This window comes from Balearica regulorum, chromosome 2 (assembly GCF_011004875.1).
Source record: "Balearica regulorum gibbericeps isolate bBalReg1 chromosome 2, bBalReg1.pri, whole genome shotgun sequence".
NCBI classification, from domain to species: domain Eukaryota; kingdom Metazoa; phylum Chordata; class Aves; order Gruiformes; family Gruidae; genus Balearica; species Balearica regulorum.
This window is the reverse complement of record NC_046185.1, coordinates 87,224,908-87,230,907: the sequence shown is the minus strand read 5'-3', so window position 1 is coordinate 87,230,907 and position 6,000 is coordinate 87,224,908.

Here is a 6,000-nt window from a genome sequence, read left to right as displayed (position 1 = left end):
CTCCTGAGACGATGAAATTCAGAAGGACCAAACGATTTTGGACTGATAGTTCTATATCCTGTGTGATATCTTGATCCTTTAATATAGTCAATATCCTCAATTTCTAAATTATATTTCCCCTCTTTGGTCTTTGAGGATTCATTAAGTTGTAGAAACAGGGAGGAATTCAGCAGGAATTAAGGAATATGGGCATGCAGTTAAAATTTTAGTTGTCACTTATGGTAGTTAACAGGGGTAAGTTTAAAATCCAAATGGTGAACAAAGCAATCAAACAAATTTCTAAACTGAGTCTTAAAAACATCAATAGGGAGACAGCTGAAGATAGATGGATATTATTAAGGAAGTGAAATAATCGTTTTCCACAAGTAGCATTGTACATTCACAATGATTCCACTGCCTAGCTCTCTGTTCAACTCCACATCAAAGAAGACCAATTTTTCTGAAGGAAAACCTATAGGAAGGTTTGTCAACACTTCTGCCTCAATGAACTACTGAGAATGCATATTTTTCTACTGTATTTAAAAATACTAGCAGAACTGTTTTTCTAGTAGGAGCAAAAGTAACTTCTACCAAGATGCAGATACACCATTGGAAGAAGGCTCTGGGACACAAAACAACTTGAGATAGATCAGAGAAAACCAAATCAAGAATAAAGTTAAAGATGTTCATGTGCATGGACACAAAGAAGAGAGAGACTATAAAAGCTGGAGACTAGAAGAATGAGAACAGGGAAGTTCCACCGGCATTTTGGTAGCCTACGGATGGCTTATGACAGATTTCTATGAACTGGTCATACGTAGAGCCTGATTCCTCAGGCTATCATCCAGGAAGAGTATTGGGTCCTTTTCCAATAAAAATCTGGTAGAAACAGCAGGAGGAGGATGGGGAAGGAGTGTGACAGAGAAAATTTTATAAGCCATTATTCATTACCTTTTTTTCATGAAACAAACTACCTATCAGAGCTGCCAATAAAAAGAAAAACCTTCCGGGGACAGGGAGAACTTCTATTTCAAAATGAGCAATCAAATTATCAGAGTGTCTCCACTGGAAAGCTTCAGTGGATGACTAACTGCTGCCTTCTGCTCATTACTTCTCTCAAAAGATGAATTGAGGTCCTTTGTATTCTCCGGTAACTGAAGTTTCCGTTTTGCCTTTTCTAATTTTAAGAAGTAGTTACAGATGAAGAGAAAATGTGCTGCAGTAATAGAGCCACATCAGGAAATATCCTCCTCAGCTGCTGTTCAGAAACATTTGAAATGCCTTCTAATAGAATGCTGCTTGTCCCATAACATTTGTAAGTGACTGTGCTTCAAATGCAAATTTCTTCATTACATTGAATTGCATTAAATTTTATAAGTACTCTGCTGCACATATCCCCTAAAAACAATTCGCTGAGAAAATAAAATGATGTGGTACGATGATATGCATCCATTAGATAATACCTGAAAATAGCTTTATAAACATATTTCATTTTAGTTGCTACTTAATGATTTAGTTTTAGTGGGTAGCTTATGGATTCAGCCATTCCAGTGCAATGAACTAGAATCATCCTCAGAGCTGGAAACTTTATTAGTTTGATTATTATGCCAAATATGACAAGCACATATAGATTTATAAAACAAGAAAAAAGTTACAGTCCATTGACTATGCCCTTTTTCAGCCTTTAAAGGCACTAACTAGAAGGACATCTCAGCACTGTTAACAGCAGTTCTTTTCCCAGGGAGTACCTTATTAATATTTTTGGGAGCAGATAATAATATGCAGATACTTTCTGACAATGTCAAAGTACTAACTTTGGATGAGAAAACAAAATTTAGGCTGAAATCGCTCATGGTCATTAAATATTCCTTTACAATCTACTAAAAAATCAGAGGTGTTAGAATGTGATGGCAAAATCCCAGTACCCCTAATTACAACCTAGTTGCCTAAACTCACGAGAACCACAGTTAAAGTGGTCTTCATGGATTATTTGGAACTTCTGTGCATTTCTGCTCAAGCTATCATGCCAACAACTAAACTGCATCTCACATACAACTCTGCATAAGGCCACTAGGTGAGAACTATATTAATTAAATTTAATTCTAGGCAACATTTTGCTCTTAGACAATCCTTTACAACTTCATTGCCTTCAAGGTCAAACTTAATCCCCAATTCAACTGGCTAACTTTTGTATATATACAAGAAAAGATGGATAACCATCGCATACCTTGACTGCTTGGCAGAGATCATGCTAATCCGATAACAGGTAAAACAATATGGGCTCCAAAACATGGGAGTTTGAACAGAAATAATGCAATGGCAGACTATTTTCCTATGTCTGCCTAAATGTTGTCTTTAATTTATTCACAAACACCTCTATAAGGACTGCTCAGATTCCTTTTTCTGTTGCAAAAGGATTCTTAACAGACCTAGGTAACGGGAACAGTAGTTGTCCTCAAAAGCATAAATTTGATCTGTTAAAAAATAAATTACAAAAATATATAAATCAAACCACCAGCATATTAATATTGCTAACAAACCAACAACAAAAAGCCCCATTCATTTATCTTCTACTTGTGCAGGCTTTAGGGAGCTGGAGCATTTTTGCGATGACAACAATGTTATTTCTGTGAAGCTTTGAGTACCCATCTGTATGATTTTGAGCAAACATATCATTTTTTTTCAGAGCTGCAACACAACAGACCTTTCTCAATTCCATCCTTGCTATCTCCCAGAATGTCCTTTCCTCACCCCCTCCTGTGCCCTAATTCCTGGTTCTCCTTGTTCAGTGGCCAAGTCGCTGAAAGCACTGTGAAAAAGGCAATGGAACTGAAGTGGAGCCAGAAACTGCAAAGGAAGAATAATATTACACATTAACTGTTTAGCATTAATTTCCATATTGATTTCCTTATTATTAAGCACTTGACTTGTTTCAGTGCAGTGCAGCAACTCCTATGAACCTGCTCATGCAATTTTTGCACACGCAGTTTTCTGGAACTGACTCATTTTCCTATGTATAGACAATATAAAACTGTTCAGAGCACTTTCCTTGGAAAACAAAAGTGTATGATTTTAATAAATATTATTTCATGTACTGACTCAGTATTTACAGTAAAATGGTTGGCTTCTTTCACATGTAAATTTTTTTTATTTAGTTACCATTGGACATAACTCCTTAAAATAATTGAATAAAATCCCGGTTGCTGGGGAACGATCACTCTGCCTCAAAGTGAGTGGCAATTTCACAAATATCACTAGAAAAGTTGCAATGGGTAGCATAAGCAGGTGGTGTCTCTGACACCTCTTTTTTTGATGGTGGAACTAAGAAGCTGTTAATTGGAGGGATCTCCTGAAGTAGGGTTTATACATTTGTGATAGGCGCATGACAGGTAACACAATGATAATGACAGGTATTACCTTTTGTGAGGCACTAAAGCATTGTCAGCATGAATGCAGGTGAAAGTATTGCTCCTTGGTGGCACAGAAGTAAAGAATTACAAAGCTGAAGCTGTTAAAACCTGCAGACTACTCCATGCCCTCAGGTATCAGAAATACTACCATATGTACAGGACAGTGATGAAATTTTAATTATACAAGTAATTTTTTAGAAGCATTGTTTGAATATATCCCTTTACAAAGCAGAGTTTAGTAAATCAACATATTCCAAAAGAAGCTATATAATATTTTAAACTAAAAATAAACCCTGTACACAAACCCAATACAAAAACGTAGCAGGGCTATCTCGTTGAATATTTCAGTGTTTCTTGGCATACACCTGGGTATTCTAAAAAAACCTCTTGCTTTACCCTCAGGGTCAGGAAATAATTCTGACAGGAAAGAGAGATCAAAGACCTGTTTGCAGTGACAGGGAGGCTCCACGTGTTTCACACCAGTAAACAAGAGACATAACTCCTCTTTTTCTCCATCTTCTTAGGTTAGTGATTGTTTGTATAAGCCAAAGTACTTAAACACATCTTGCACTATAGGACAGCATATAAAAACAATCTTTAAGATAGAACTCTCACTTGACAAAATGACAGATATTGTGTTGTTTACAGTTGTGTTATTATTTTCTCCATTTGGGCATTCCCATCACACCTACATCTTATCCGAGAAGAAAATTTTAACTGGAGAAACTGAGAAATCACAAGCATTTAATTTTCTTTATACAACTTGTTAATTTTCGTGACATTTTAGAGGGAGCGAACAAGGTACTAAGCACAAATCTCAATTTCCTCACCATTGTCAACACTGTACTTTTTGGTAATTGTATTTGTGGAAACCTGGTTCAGAGCAAAAACTGGAAAAAAAAGAGAACACTGCAGTAAAAACTAACATTGAGTGCTGGTTTTGGCTGGGATAGAGTAATTTTTCTTCATAGTAGCTAGTATGAGGCTGTTTTTGGATTTGTGCTGAAAACAGTGTTGATAACACAGGGATGTTTTCGTTACTGTTGAACAGTGCTCACACAGAGCCAAGGCCTTCTCTGCTCCTCACACCACCCCACCAGCCAGTAGCCTGGGGGTGCACAAGGAGCTGGGAGGGGACACAGCCGGGACAGTTGACCCCAACTGACCAAAGGGATATTCCACACCATATGACGTCATGCTCAGCATATAAGGGGCTGGGGGAAGAGGAAGGAAGGAGGCAACGTTCAGAGTGATGGCGTTTCTCTTCCCAAGTCACCATTACATGTGATGGAGCCCTGCTGTCCTGGGGATGGCTGAACACCTGCCTGCCCATGGGAAGTGGTGAATGAATTCCTTGTCTTGCTTTGCTTGCGTGCACAGCTTCTGCTTTACTTATCAAACTGCCTTTATCTCAACCCACGAGTTTTCTCACTTTCAGTCTTCCAATTCTCTCCCCCATCCTGCGAGGGGGGAGTGAGCAAGAGGCTGCGCGGCGCTTGGCTGCCGGCTGGGGTAAAACCACAACACATTGAGAAAAGGCAGTTTCACATGTGGAGGCAACACATAAATCAAGTACTGAAGGATATAACGATATTGTGGAAATATTTTGTACCCTGAAAACCATTAAGTATTTTCTCTGAACATTTTGCTGTTTCTTCATTTCTCTGCCCTCTAAAGGGTGGTGTGCAATTCTTGCTGAATACAATCTTACTGCACAAAAGTCTGTTTATCCTTCAAAGTATAATCTTTAGAATCCTAGCAGTTATTCTTCAAGAGCCTGTTCATGACATCATTAGCTTCCTGTACCATCACAAAGATCCAGAGTTTGCCAATTACAGGAACTGTGGGTTTGGTTATTGGTAGTGAGTGGAAAATTATATGGGACACACAGGTACAAAAGAGTTTGCATGGGATATTACTGCATGAAATTGTGGCAAGTACAGCAATCAATATCCGTTCTAGCAACATTTCGGTCACGATGCATTTCTGCAGCTGAAGAGATTCTAGAAAATATGTTCCCTGGCTGCCCTATTTGAAAAGCTGATAGGAATATTATGTCTAATTCAAAGAGCATTGCAAACTATATGATTGAATTTTCATTACTGTGTGTGGAATGAATATTGCCAAATACTGATTTTGAAATGCTGGCAATGTATTACTTAAATTATCAGTGTCATTTCACATTCACAAATAATGTATAAAGAGTGGGTTAAAAAGCAGTGCTACAGAAGTTTCAGAAAAAGATAAATCTGAATTTCAGGTTTTATCTTATTCTCCTTTTGGGGAAAAAAAAAAAAAAAAAAAAAGCAGTTGTTCTGTTTCCTGAACTTTGCCTTATGTATTGTTTTTTACACACACACTACACTACACATAAACACACTTATTCAGACAAGCCTGGTTATGTTCAAGAAACGTGGCAACTGAAAGAGTAAATATATAGTACATTTTCATTTCGTTAAAAAGAATTCTAACATTGCTTAAGAAATTAACTAGCTTCCCCCCCCATTATATGCAAATATATGTTTAGACTAGACAAAACCCCAAAAGTTAGAATTTTGTACTTGAAATATGTGTCTATTCATAAGTAATAACTGAAGTCTCCAAAACAGTT